Source organism: Oryctolagus cuniculus, chromosome 1 (genome assembly GCF_051225735.1).
Source record: "Oryctolagus cuniculus isolate XC-2025 breed Fujian yellow rabbit chromosome 1, ASM5122573v1, whole genome shotgun sequence".
Classification (NCBI taxonomy): domain Eukaryota; kingdom Metazoa; phylum Chordata; class Mammalia; order Lagomorpha; family Leporidae; genus Oryctolagus; species Oryctolagus cuniculus.
This window is the reverse complement of record NC_142867.1, coordinates 133,175,217-133,189,809: the sequence shown is the minus strand read 5'-3', so window position 1 is coordinate 133,189,809 and position 14,593 is coordinate 133,175,217. Positions and strand designations below refer to the sequence as shown.

Below are 14,593 nucleotides of genomic sequence, written 5' to 3'. Positions count from 1 at the left end.
TATCAATACACTGCACAGCTAATAAAGCAGATGCTGTCTCTGGCCCACAAAAGGAGACAGTTTCCCTGTAAGGTTTACCACAATTGGGAGACATTTTGCTCCTGATGGAACCCGCAGTGGGACTGCCTTGAGCCAGCTCCTCTGCTTCCCTTTCCACCTTCGGTCCTGAATGGGCCAGAGACCACGCACAGGAGGTGCCATCAATCACCCGTGTCCCCCTGTCCACCTGCAACACTCCTGGGAGGCAGATGCCGCAGAACAGTGATTTGTTCCATGATTGCCACTGTGTGAGATCAGCCCATCATGAGAAAATGACCATGGACTCGAATGAGATATCAACGGCAGAAGCACTGCCCCCAGCAGCAGTGCAGGAGTGTGGATGATGGAAGCACAGCATGGCCAGGATCTCTAGGGACCCCACAGGACTCTACTGCCCTGGATGCCTACAGCAGGCAGCTGCACAAGGGCCCAGTGCACCTCCAGAGCCCTCCTACCAAGCCCTTCCCCCTGTTTGCCCATGCAGACTACACAGATGCTGCGTCAGTGAGCAAATCAGCACCGCACACTTGGTTTTCCTGCTAAGACTCGGCCTTCATTGCTTCCCCAAGTGCAGCACGTTCTGCAAGCCTCAGCCAGCAGGGCTGGCGGGAGAGGTGGGTGGTCACACTCACCAGGTCTGTCTCTTCTTCTCCTGCCCCTCCTGACTCTCGGGTCACCACCTGCATTCTAGCCCCAAGGTACAAAATGGACAAGAACCTAACACCACCCATGTCACCCGCACACACTGCAACTACCAGCTGCCCACCAATGACCACCACCTTTATAGCCAGCCCAGCATGGGGCACATCTGGCAGCCCTGGTCCTGCCCCAGGGCAGCGAAGATTGGCCCAAGGCCCCCCGCCAGGTCGAGACTGAGCTGCCCTGCAGCAGATTCTGGAAGCAAGGGAGCTGCGGATGGCTGAGGCCCTGACTCAGAGCACACTTAGGGAGACCCCATGCCCAGCAAGGGCACTGGGGCCCTGGACTTTCCCAGGCTGCAGTCCTAGGGTGGAGGCTGGCTCGGCCCTTCTTCCCCCAGCCCTGCCCGCAGGTGGAGTGGGGTTCCCATGGGGGCATCTTCCTTTGTGGGAGAGCGGGTGAACCCCAAATGCCACGACTCCCGGTGCCGGGTGCTGGCCTGCAGCCTTCCGGGAGGGAGTAGGAAACAGTGACTTTGTGGGGAGGTGACACTTGAGCTGGGCCTGTATTTTGGGTTAGCTCTGGATGCACATCCCAGTGTGCCTGGACCTGCAGGGCTGCTGCGGGCCTCCTGGAGGCTCTGGGAGCCAGACGTCCTGGTGGCGAGGGCAGGAGGGCAGGAGGGCAGGAGGTCGAGGTGCTGAGCTCCTGTTGGGTGCACCAGGCACTTTGGAGCTGTTCAGAGTAAGGAGTCGAGGTCACCTCCTGAACCACTCCTGGTCCCAAACTCCTGGTTTGGGGTTTGCCAGAACCCTGAATTAGGGGTGTGGTGGGGATGGTAGTGGTTGGCTTCAATGCACTTTATTTGTGAATTCTTCAAACACAGCTTCTCCCTACTCCTGCAGGCTTTCAGGTGATTGACAGGACAGAGTCCCTCAGCTGCAAAGTGACTGAATTTTGGAAACTACGTCCAGAACTTCACAGTGTGTATTCAGTTGGTCATCCTTCAGGCCTGCAGGTGGACAGCAAGAGCAACAGTAAGATATTAATCACTGTAGACACTCTCCTTTCTTTCTGGTAGACCCACCAAAAGAGAATGGGAGATGAGTACTTGAACATTGGAACCAGTCACCATGCTAAGGTGAGCTGCCAGTACTTGGAGCTTAGGAGTGGACATGGAGAGCAAAACATGCATTGCTACTAAAGAGGACAGTTAGGTATTTTACTGTGAAAAGGGAAATCATTTAGATGTGAGCAAGACACCTTAAGAAAAGGTCTGTATATTTATTTTTGTTTATTTGCAAGCAGAGAGAGCCCTTGCATTTACTGCTCATTCCTCAAATGTCTGCACCAACCAGAGCTGGGTCAGGCTGAAGCCAGGAACTCAGTGTGGGTCTCCCACATAGGTGGCAGGGACTCAAGTACTTGAGCCATCAGCTGCTGCCTCCCAGGGTTCTGTTAGCAGGAAGCCAGAAGCAGAAGCAGGGCTAGGGCTTGAGCCCCGGGCATTCTGACTGGGATGTGGAAGGCTTTCCCACTATGCCAAACACATGCTCCAGTAAGGTGTTTCAACACGTTTGCAAAATGTAAGAATGTGGTTTTAAATATATGCTCTTCATCTTAAAAATTTGCATAATCTTATATTCAGTTTCATATGATTCAATACTTATTATGAAATACAAGTAACATTTAGACACATGCTTTACTCACCAATACAAACCTCAGTAATTTTTTCACTTAGAACCTTGAATATTAGCATTCATTCAGACTGAAGTTCACTCATAGGCTGGGAATTCTGACAAAGAGACAGTAGGGAAAAAAATCTAGATGTGTATCTGATACCTAATAAGATTCTGAACCTGACTGATAGAATCTGAGTAACTGTTCAGAGAGTCACTTCATGCCTCTCCCCTCAGTAATGAGAAGACTGTGTCCTTTGGCCACTTTCACATGATGTTATGTAAATCTTACCTGAAAAGCCTTTTATAAACTCTGAAGTACCATACAGAAGCATATTATGCATTTCCATATGTGTGCAAAAAAGGCAATGTCAAAGGCATGGCTATTCCAGAGAGAAGTTAGGAGGATTAGCTCAGTTTGGAAGTGTGTAAGTACCATTAAATACCAACATATTTGAAACAGATTTATAGAGTGTGAAGTTCATGATAGATATTTAATGAATGCACTCTGGATAATAAGCAAATATCAGAAATAATTCCACACCCATCAGTGTTTAAACTCTTCAGACAGCTCCATGCCAGGGAAGTGCAGTGATCCCTGTAAATTAACAAAAATCAATCTGTGGCCGGCGCCGCGGTTCACTAGGCTAATCCTCCACCTAGCGGCGCCGGCACACCGGGTTCTAGTCCCGGTCGGGGCGCCGGATTCTGTCCTGGTTGCCCCTCTTCCAGGCCAGCTCTCTGCTGTGGCCCGGGAGTGCAGTAGAAGATGGCCCAAGTGCTTGGGCCCTGCACCCCATGGGAGACCAGGAAAAAAAACACCTGGCTCCTGACTCCTGCCATCGGATCAGCGCGGTGCGCCGGCCGCAGCTCGCTGGCCGCAGCAGCCATTGGAGGGTGAACCAACGGCAAAGGAAGACCTTCCTCTCTGTCTCTCTCTCTCACTGTCCACTCTGCCTGTCAAAAAAAAAAAAATCAATCTGTGTATACCCATGGAAGCAACTGGTTTATATGCAGCCTATACTAGAGGTTTTTGTGTTTAGTAAAATTACTTGATTTTTTTAATGAATGCTTTCAGACTGATACCTGATACTGAATGGCAGACAATTTTTTCTGAAAAGTATGTGGTTGCCAAATATAAATATAAATCAGTTTAGAATTTTTGTATCTGAATATTTTTATGCATTGAGACAATACCTGCAATAATCAGAAGACTTTTCCTCAAAAAGTTGCTATATGGATGCATTTTCATTTATTTATGTAATGTATGTTTAGGTAAAAGGAAGAGAGAGAGAGAGAGAGATCTCTGTCTTTCATCTGCTGGCTCACTTCCAGATGGCCACAATAGCTGGGGCTGAGCCAGGCCGAAACCAGGACCCTGGAACTCTGTCCCAGTCCCCCATGTGGGTGCAGGAACCCAAACTCTTGGGCAATCTTTGCTGCTTTCCCAAGCAAAGAGCTGGATGAGAAGTGAAGGAGGTGAGTCTCAAAGCAGTGCCATAAGGCATGCTGCTGTTGCAGTTGGCAACTTACCCCTTTGTGCCACAATGCTGGCCCTGGATTGATGACATATTTAAGTGCTGCCACTGGCTTTTGGCTAAATAGGATGACTTAACATGTTTTCTACTCTGTGGAAGAGGAACAAATAAGGCAGTTGGTTGTAAAAGTTGCCCATGGAAACCACAGCCTGAGAAGGATGAATCAACTCACCTTGCATTTTCCACGTTGCATCTACACCACCCTTTTCTGGACAAACATCTGATTGTATGCCCTTGTGATGGAGGTTCTCAGGGTGCTGGAACTTGTTGTAAGTTTTTACAAATATAGATTAAGAAGAAGGCAAATAAACAAAAAAATTATAAACTGCTGCCAATACCAAGAAGAGATTATTGAGAGTAAAAGGTCACCTGTTGGAGCCAGCACTGTGGCACATCAGGTTAAAGCCCTGGCCTGAAATACAGGCATCCCATATGAGTGCTGGTAGAGTCCCAGATGCTCCACTTCCAGTCCAGCCTCCTGCTAATGCACCTGGGAAAGCAGTAGAGGATGGCCCAAGTCCTTGGGCCTTTTCGCCCAAGCTCCTGGCTCCTGGATTAAGATCAGCTCAGCTCTGTCCATTGTAGCCATTTGGGGAGTGAACCAGCAGACAGAAGATTCTCTCTCTCTCTCTCTCTCTCTCTCTGTCTGTCTCTCTCTCTCTCTCTTTCTCTCTACCTCACTCTCTACCTCTCTATATAACTTTTTCAAATACATAAAATAATTTTTTTTAAAAAAGGTATCCTGCCATACTTCTTTCTTCCCTGTTAATTACTAGGAATTAAACATTGTTACAGGGCCAGCACTGTGGCAAAATGGGTTATACCAGCACCTGCAGCACTAGCATCCTCTATGGGCACCAATTGCATGTTCTACTACTGATCCAGCTCCCTACTAACATACCTGGGAAAGCAGCAGAATATGGTACAAATCCTTGGGTCCTGCACCCAAGTGAGAGACCTGGATGAAATTTCCCTGACTCCTGGATTTTTTTTAAAGATTTGTTAATTTGAGTTATACACACAGACACACACACACACACACACACACACAGAGAGAGAGAGAGAGAGAGAGAGAGAGAGAGGTCTTCCATCTGATGGTTTACTCCCCAAATGGTTGCAATGGCTGGAGCTGCACTGATCTGAAGCCAGGAACCAGGAGCTTCTTCCATGTCTCCCACTTAGTTGCAGGGGCCCAAGGACTTGGGCCATCTCAAACTGCTTTCCCAGGCCATAAGCTGAAAGCTCAATCAGAAGTGGAGCAGCTGGGTCTTGAACCAGTGCCCTTATGGGATGCCAGTGCTACAGGCCAGGGTGTTAATCTGCTGTGCCATAGCACTGGCCCCTACTCCTGGCTTTGCCCTGGCCCATCCCCAGGTTTTCAGTAATTTGGGGAATGAACCAGCAGATGGAATACCTTTCTCAAGTAAATAAAACAAATCTTAAAAATATATAAATATATTTATGTAATAATCATGTTCATGGTTTAGAAATTTAGGGACCAAAATATATGCTTTTCTGTATATTGCTCTTTGCTTTGCTTTTTTCAATCATTAAGATGTTTTAGGTCCTGAATTTATCAGTGCTGTAAGCTTCTTTATTGTATACCTTTGAAAGCTTAAGTGGTTTTTATTTTTATTTTTTCCTTTTTTTTTTTTTTTTTGGACAGGCAGAGTGGACAGTGAGCGAGAGAGACAGAGAGAAAGGTCTTCCTTTGCCGTTGGAAGGAAGATTCATGCATGTATTTGAAAATGTAGCAGAGTGGAAGAGAGATTATCTATCTGCTGGTTTACTCCTCAGGTGGCTGCAGTGGCCTGGGCTGGGCCAGACTGAAGACAGGAACTTCATCTGGGTGTCCCATGTGGGTGGCAAGGCCCCAGTTATCTTCTGTTGCTTTTCTGGGACCATTAGCAGGAAGCCAGATTGGAAGGGGAGCTGCAGGGACTCAGCTAGCACCCATATGGAATACCGGCATTGCAGGCAGTGTCTTACCTCATGCTACAGCATTGGCACCAAGTGGTCACATTTTACCTAGGGAAAAGAAAATTTAAAACCTAGGAAATTAAATGTCATGGGAAAAGGATGTGGTGAGTGGAAAAAATGAAAACTTTTAGTACCTAGTGGTTAGTCATATGAAAGAAGTGGGACACTTACCTATATTATTACCTTTAGTCCAGTTTGAGTTTCTTTAATTTTTTTTTTTTTTACTTAATTGGGAGGCAGAGGGAGAGAGAATGAAAATGCACTCTGATTCTCTGCTTTACTCCCCAAAATGCCTGCAACAGCCAGAACTGGGTCAGTCTGAAGCCAGGAGTGTGAACTCAATTTTTTTTATTTATTTGACAGGTAGAGATAAAGATAGTGAGAGAAACAGAAAGAAAGGTCTCCGTCTGCTGGCTCATTCCCCAAATGGCCACTACAGCTGGCACTATGCCAATTCAAAGCCAGGAGCCAGGTGCTTCTTCCTGGTCTCCCATGAAGGTGCAGGAGCCCAAGCACTTGGGCCATCCTCCACTGCCCTCCCGGGCCACAGCAGAGAGCTGGACTGGAAGAAGAATAACCAGGACTAGAACCCGGCACCCAAATGGGATGCCAGTGCTACAGGCAGAGGATTAACCAAGTGAGCCATGGCGCCAGCCCATGAACTCAATCTTAATCTCCCATGTGTGGGCAGAAACCTGAATACTTGAGCCATCAGTGCTGCCTTATAGGATCGGTATTTGCAGGAAGCTGGAGTTAGAAACCAGAGCTAGGCACTGAACCCCAGTACTCTGATGTAAGACTTGGACATCTTTTTTTTTTTCAAAGATTTATTTATTTATTTGAAAGGCAGAGTTACATAGAGAGAGAGAGAAGTCTTCCATTTGCTGGTTCACTTTCCAGTTGGCTGCAATGTCTGGAGCTGGGCTCATCCAAAGCTAGGAGCCAGGAGCTTCAAGGTCTCCCATGCATGTGCATGGGCCCAAGCACTTGGGCCATTTTCTACTGCTTTCCCAGACCATAGCAAGGAGCTGGATCAGAAGTGGAGCAGCAAGGACTAAACCAGTGCCCATATGGGATGCCCATAGTGTTTTCTTTAATTGGAGAAATGTTCCTTTGATAGAATATTCTCTACTTACTCATAATAGGGTCTGAGATGTAAAAGTCATGATTAATTTCTTAGAATAAAATTTACATACCCAGAAGCAAAGAGAGAAAATTAACCTTTTATTTTTCTCATGAATGAATCAAAGTTTAAAAACTAACACTTAACTTGTATTTTAGAGGAGTTAATGACTTAACCAACTCTTCTATTAGAAATACTACATTGTGGCCAGTGCTGTGGCACAGCAGGTTAAAGCACTGGCCTGAAGTGCCAGCATCCCATATGGGCTCCGGTCCTAGTCCCGGCTGCTCCTCTTCTGATCCAGCTCTCTGCTATGGCCTGGGAAAGCAGTAGAAAATGGCCCAAGTCTTTGGGCTGTTCTGAGGCTCTTAGCGTAGTGAAGATATCTTAGATTCTCATTAGTGAAATCTTTAGAAATGTCAAAAAGCATGTAACTTTCTTTAATGATCTGAAACAGAGGTGAGATCCATAAGGGCAGAACTGCTCAGCAGCCACACTTCAGGAATATGTATCTTTCTGATGATATCTTCATCTGCTTCTTGCAGTTGCAGCCAGTCTATGAGCTCTTGGTCTGTTTCCTGCCCTTGGGAGGGCCTAGGGTGCTCTATATTATCTGTAAGGATGCAAAATTTGTTGTATATTAGTGTCGAATCATAAAATTTCCAAAGTGACAAGCTGGATGTAATAAACTATGCCAGAATGCAAAAAAAGAAAAGAAAATACAAACATGGTGTACTGTCTATAAAGTACAGCGGTAAATCTGTATTATAGAGATACACATCTCTACACAATTCTCTGTTTCTTTCACTCTGAAAGTCTACATTCAGCTCTCGATGTTATGATTACTTAGGAATAGATTTCATATACTTTCATAATCAGTGAACTCGGAATTATTATTGTAGTATTGAGGATTGTACTGACTAAAACACTATGTTTATTCCACGTTAAATAACATCATCGTATCTTTGGATTCCATTTGTCCTGCTACTGATGTATTCACAGGAGAGGGGAGGTGGGAGGAAAACCCAAAATCCATCAGGGTGGAGGAGGAATGTCAGAGGCTGTGGTTCTATTGTACTGCAGCTTTGGTTCTGGAAGAACACATTAATGGACCCAGATGGCTTGAAGCTAACTGAGGGCCTATGTACTGTACGCTTGTCTGTGGTACTGCATTTTCATTTATGTAAAATTTATTTTCTTCAAGTAATCTATTAATTTGGATGGAAATGAAGATGTTAAGGAATTTTCAGAATGGGTCTGTTTAACCCTCATTGGCTTTGTTTTTAGTCACTTAACTCAGAAAAGATAGAAAAATACATTTTGGGTTCTCTTCATCTCTACCATGGCACTCTTTGGTTAAGATTTGTCATTTTGTCATATTTGATTCTCTAGACTCCCTGAAAAATCCCCTACTTCATTAGATGGAGTCCATGTCTCACCATGGCAGTGAAAAGTTTAAAATGTTCCAGCTTTGCATTTAGCTAGGTCATGGACACATGCCATGGCACTTGCCAGCCAATTGTGTCAGGGACATCATCTGAATCAGAATTACTTGCATGAAAAAAAGGAGTTGCAGATTCTTCCAGTGAAAGTGGAGAGGAGCAGGAGCTGCAGAACACTGCCAGGGGTGAGTGTGCCATGGGATGCCATGTGGTGGCTGGTGTCTGGGGTGCTGGTTCTACAGAAGATAGGGCTTATGGGGGCTGGTGCTCTGGCGTAGCAGGTAAGGCTGCCACCTGCAGTGCCAGCATCCCATATGGTCACCGGTTCGAGTCCTGGCTGCTCCACTTCCAATCCAGCTGTGCTATGGCCTGAGAAAGCAGTAGAAGATGGCCCACGTCCTTGGACCCCTGAACCCACATGGGAGACCTGGAAGAAGCTCCTAGCTCCTGGCTTTGGATCAGCTCAGCTCTGGCCATTGCATCCAATTGGGAGTAAACCAGCAGATGGAAGATTCTCTCTCTCTCTCTCTCTCTCTCTCTCTCTCTCTCTGCCTCTGCTCTCTCTGTGTAACTCTGACTTTCAAATAAATAAATCTTTTCTTTAAAAGAGCTTATGCTTACGGGTAGTGGTCATGGAAAATGTATGGGACATTTTGCAGCAAGATTTTGGATGAATTTTCCAACTCCTGAACCTCTTAGAGATTAGAATAGACTTCTAATGCATAACTTCCTCTTATGCTTAATTAGGTTTTTGTTTTGAATTGTTTTGATGATAGAGCAAGGAATTCTGAGTTATAGACTTCCTATTTCAGAGACAGGAAAACACTGATGCCTGCATTATAATTAAATAATGCCTATCACCCTTTCTTAAGCAACAAATGATCACAGATTCTCTCTTTGCTGCTAATTAATGAGCATGGTGATTCTTCCCACCGTAACCACCTTCCCACCTACACTCCCTTCCCTCTCCTATTGACATGGAATGCCTTACATAGTAGGGTGAACATTTAACCCGCTTGGCCCTAGGTGTTCATACACTTCAACTCTGTGTAATTATTAATATGCCCTTTTCATGACCAAGCTTATGTCAGAACAACAAATTATATATTCACCTAATACTGAGAGTCATCAAATTGATTTCTATTTCCTTCTCTATTAGGCAGTTATTGAGAGGCAGAAATATTTATTTTGTATATCATTTATTTATTCAACTAAATGACTGTCAAGATGCTGAGTTTTAGTGTCAAAGCAAATATGTTTCTAGACCCCATGAAGTTTACAGTCTGGCAAGAAAGAGCAATCTACCCAAAGAATATTGTTTAACATAGTGAATGCTGGTGTGAAGTCAGTGGATAAAGATTTAAGTATTCTTAATCTAGCACCAACTCTAATCCCATGATCTCTAATTGAGAGAAGTAATCAGAAACACGGAACTCCATGTTACCCAGTTATCTCTTTAAATTTCTGCTTAAAAATAAAACATATCAAACAACAAAATACCTAGGAGTGCGTAATATTTATATACTACCTTGATATTAAAAGTAAGAAAAATAACCATGAAATAATAGCAACTTTGAATCTCCTTTGTTTTCTAGACAAGTTATAATCCTATGTGGTTCTTTATGGTAAATTATTACAGTAAATTATAGTAAATCATTACAGTAAATTATTACAGTAAATAATTACAGTAAATTATTTTTTAGGTACTCTTCATCTCTCTCACATTTTTCCCTTTGAGAAATCAGATTTTAAAAACTGAGACCCAAGACAAAAGAAAGATTTTTAAGCTAGTATTATATGTTGATTAGCTCTCTAAAAAAGATTTATTTATTTATTTGAAAGTCAGAGTTACACAGAGTAGAAGGGGAGAGAGAGAGAGAGATCTTCCATCTTTTGGTTCACTCACCAATTGGTCACAATGGCTGGAGCTGTACTGATCCGATGCCAGGAACCAGGAGCTTCTTCTGGGTCTCCCACACAGGTGCAGCTGCCCAAGGACTTGGGCCATCTTCCACCGCTTTCCCTGGCCATAACAGAGAGTTGGATTGAAAGCAGAGTAGCCGGGACTCAACCTCCACCCATATGGAATGTCAATGCTGGCAGTAGCTTTACCTGCTATGCCACAGTGCTGGCCCCTTGATTGGCCTTTAACTTAGACTTTTTAATGATATTAAAAAACACCATGTTTTTCTAAGCTCTTTCCATTCAGTTTCTACTTTGTAAACTCCAGATAATACTGGCCCCAGAATTAATCTAAGGTATAAATGATATGCTATAAGGCATTTAACCCCTTAACCTGTCTCCTTGAATACTCAGCTATGTAAGCTCTGTGTCCATTCTTCTGTCTCTGTACTAGATGAATAAAAAGACAGTGTAAAATGATTTGAAAAGAACTATAAGGGGTCGGCGCTGTGGCACTGCTGCCAACTGGGGAGTGAACCAGCGGATGGAAAACCTCTCTCTCTCTCTCTCTCTGCATCTCCTTCTCTGTAACTCTGACTTCTAAATAAATAAATAAATCTTAAAAGAACTATAAACATCAATAAATCACAAATGAAAATTGTATTCTCAAAACTGGATATTAAACCGTGCCTTCTACACCTCTGTTAAAAGTTACATTCTATCATAGCCATTTATGATTTCTAGGGCCAAAGTAGTAAATAAGATTTTTCTGGAAGAGACAGAGGTTATGAGGGAGCCAGGATTTGGGGTCAGTTAGCAGCAGTGTCACTCTTTAAGATTTGATTCAGGAAAGGAAGAACAGCAACTGATCCTTGAGATTTTGGGGTGGGAAGGAAAGGAAGGAGGGACTTAACAAAAGCAAATGCCCTCTGGTTGTGGGCACCCGCCCCAGACTGCAGCCCTTGGGGAGGGCCAGCTGGTGTCTCTAGGGATGCTGCGGCCTGGACTCCATTTCCCAGAGTTCCCAGGAGCTCCGATGTATTCTGCCTTCCGAATGCCTGTGCACATGCGTGTGCTAGTGCCAGTCCGTGGGGCTCTGAGTTGGACCAGAGTGAGTTCATTCCCTGCTCAGGGTCAGCCCTGGGGGCTGTGCTGCTCCTTCTCTGGCATTTACTGCATCTCCTGCTCTGCACACGGGATCCCAGGCAGTTTCCGAGTGCTCACCCCAAGCCTGCCTCCTGCTGCTTCTTCCCTCTTCATCCTCCGCCTGTGGGTCCTACGTGCCAGGGACTCTCTTCCCTGCACTCCCCACTTCGCTCCCCGTGTGTCCGGAAGAAAGGGTACCTGCTCCCAGGACTTTCTGCTGCAGGTTTGGCATGCAGGAAGGGGCGGAGATGTGTGTGGGAGAAGGGTGGGTGCCTGGGCGCCAGAGATCATGGCAGTTTCCCCTGAGGTCAGGGCTGGGACCCGGGCTGCTCTGTCTCCCACCTCTGCTTCCCAGGCTCCCAGCACCCAGACTCTCCCCTGCAGAACCTCACCCAAACTGTCCTTAATGTACTTTATTTAGTGGTTACAGGAGAGAGAGGGCACCATTCTGGGAACCTGCACATGCAGGGAAGGAAGGCGGAAAGACTCCCGCTCTCCACAGTTAAATAAGCTGGGTTCCCACTGTGGGTGGTCTCAGAATGCAGTCTGGCCAGGTCTCTTGATGTTTCCTGGGCTGGTTCCTGCAGGGTGGGGCTGGATGGCCTTCAGCAGGGAGCCTGGGGCAGCAGAGGGGTGGGAAGGAGGATCTGACTAGGATCTGCACCTCATCTTCCTGGTGGGGTCCCCATGGACACACCTGCCAGGTGTGGCCCTGAGTGTTCAGATTTTTCCCAGAGGGAGCAGTGTGAAGTGTGAATAGCTGCTTTGTGCATTGATCCCTCTCAAGTATTAATTATCAGATTTTTCCAATCTGGAATTTGAAGCTGTTACAGAAACCTGGGGTGGGAAAACTCCCTTCTTTCAAACAGGCACAGAGACAGTGGAGAATCCAAGGAGTTTATATTAATGGCCCTAGGCTCAACTGGAATGATTTCCTGAGAATTGAGCATCAAATTCAAGTTTCTTAGCTGTTACAGCATTGGTGAGTTTAAATGGCAGCCTACATGACTTAGGACCACATTTCCAATGGTCAGTGGGTCCAGTATGTTTGTAAAAGAGATGCCAGGGACAGATTTATTAGGACAGATTTATGACTGGAGTTTACAGAAGCAGAACTTAGGACATCTTCCCTCCCTAGAAAAGATTTCAGTGGGCAGCTGTTTCACTCGTTAATTGTGAGCATCCACTTTTAAAGGTTTGTGTTGGATGGGGTCCACTTCTCTTTCTTTGATGATTTATTTGGCTGCTTTTCATTTTCTGTCTTCAACTATTTCTTCTCCTGTTAGCAAGGCTATCAACTGTTTTTACCTGCCACTGATCCCTTTGCAAAGTGAGAAGGGAACTAAAATCAATGCAAGTCTACTGTGTTGTCAATAACTGGAGCTACTTTTTTAAAGATTTATTTATTCATTTGAAAGAGTTACACAGGGAGGAGAGAGAGAGAGAGAGAGAGAGGTCTTCCATCCGATGGTTCACTCCCCAATTGGCAGCAACAGCTGGAGCTGTGGCAGTCTGAAGCCAGTAGCCAGGAGCTTCTTCTGGGATGAAGCTGTTTTTAAAATAATTATTTATTTATTTGAAAGGCAGAATTACAGAGTGGCAGAAGCAGAGATAGATGGCTGGAGCTGTTTGGATCCAAAACCAGGAGCCAGGAGCTTTTTCCAGGTCTCATAGGTGGGTGCAGGAGATAGGGGATTTGGGCCATCTTCAACTGTTTTCCCAGGCCACAGCAGAGAGCTGGATGGGAAGTGCAGCAGCCAGGATCCCAACCGGCACCCATATGGGATGCTGACACTGCAGGCAGTAGGTTTACCCACTATGCAACAGTGCTGCCCACTAACTGGAGCTCTTTTAATCTGAGTTTGCATAAAGTGGAGAATTACAGCATCATAAATACAGATAAGTAACAGTTTTCCTCTGCCCAGTACTTTACAGTTACCCACTGATCCACTGAGAATCTTACATTCCACACTGTGTAATTAAGAAGGCCAGTTACTTGTCTTATTTTGGGTTCTGTGTTTAAACCCATGACATTTTTGACATGGGAGGATATTAGTTCTACAATTTCATAGAGACTGGTCTGTGGAAGCATCTATAGAAGTTATAACTGTGAGAGTGGTAAGAAAGAAGAGGGGAAGAAATAAGTGTCCCTTTCCCCCGACAGAGATGTCCGCAAGTGGAGTAGAAGATGTGTCCTTGAAAACTATGGCTGACTTTCTGGGACAAACTGTGTTTGAATGCTTCACATGTTCTGATAGAAAGGTATTGCCACCAGGTTATTACTATATTTATTTAGTTAGTTTTTAAAGATTTATTTATTTATTTGAAAATCAGAGTTACACAGAGAGAGAAGGAGAGGCAGAGAGAGAGAGAGAGAGAGAGAGGTCTTGCATCAGGTTCATTTCCCCAATGGCTTCATCATTGTGAACTTTGCTCAGTTCCTGACCTATACCTTTCCTTTAACCTAGTACTTTGCCATGTAGTAGCCCATGAAAACTGCAGACTGCATAAATGAATGAATACTTTGAGGGTTGTGATTTCTTAGAGGAACATCATGAGACAGAAGGAATAAAACAAAACAAAAGTATCCTCAGTATATAGAAGGTATACTGGTTTTGCAAGCCACAGAGAAGAGGAAGAAGAAGGAAAGTAGTGAGACTGGAAAGTATGTGGCAAAGGTAATAGGCACTGGTCAAGAATTTAACAAGCCCATTAGGAAAACATTAAGGTTTCCTTACTTCCATGTAGACTCTGCCCTCTAATGGTGAACAGGGTCCTCTAAACCCACTTGTTGCACAAATGAAAACCCAAGCATTGTCTTCTCCCACAGATGGAGTCTGCTATTGGTTTTGGTTTATATTTCCCTAATGGCTAGTGATATTGGGCATGTTCATATATGTCTTGACCATTTAGATTTCTTCTTCTGAGAAACATCTATTCTGATCATTGCCCATTTCTTAACTGTACATTTTGCTTCTTGTTTGGAGTTTTTCCAGTTCTATATATGTATGTTCTGGCTATCAATCGTTTGTCATATTCAGAGTTTTCAGTGTTTTCTGCCATTCTGCCCATTGTATCTTCACTCTGTTGATTACTTTGTTGTGA

The 14,593-nt window shown here is 44.7% G+C and overlaps 1 long non-coding RNA gene across 6 annotated transcripts in view; it reads left to right on the top strand.

The window, feature by feature from the left end:
- The window catches only part of LOC149128640 (uncharacterized), a 120,429-nt gene that overhangs the window by 43,683 nt on the left and 62,153 nt on the right, over nucleotides 1-14,593 (top strand). For 3 of the 6 annotated variants that reach the window (XR_016222439.1, XR_016222438.1, XR_016222436.1), the window contains exon 2: nucleotides 1,584-1,715. This is a non-coding gene — a long non-coding RNA (uncharacterized LOC149128640). Of the gene's footprint in view, nucleotides 1-1,583; nucleotides 1,820-8,390; nucleotides 8,626-14,593 lie in introns of all 6 variants that reach the window. The other 3 variants (XR_016222449.1, XR_016222448.1, XR_016222445.1) reach the window with 3 other exon arrangements.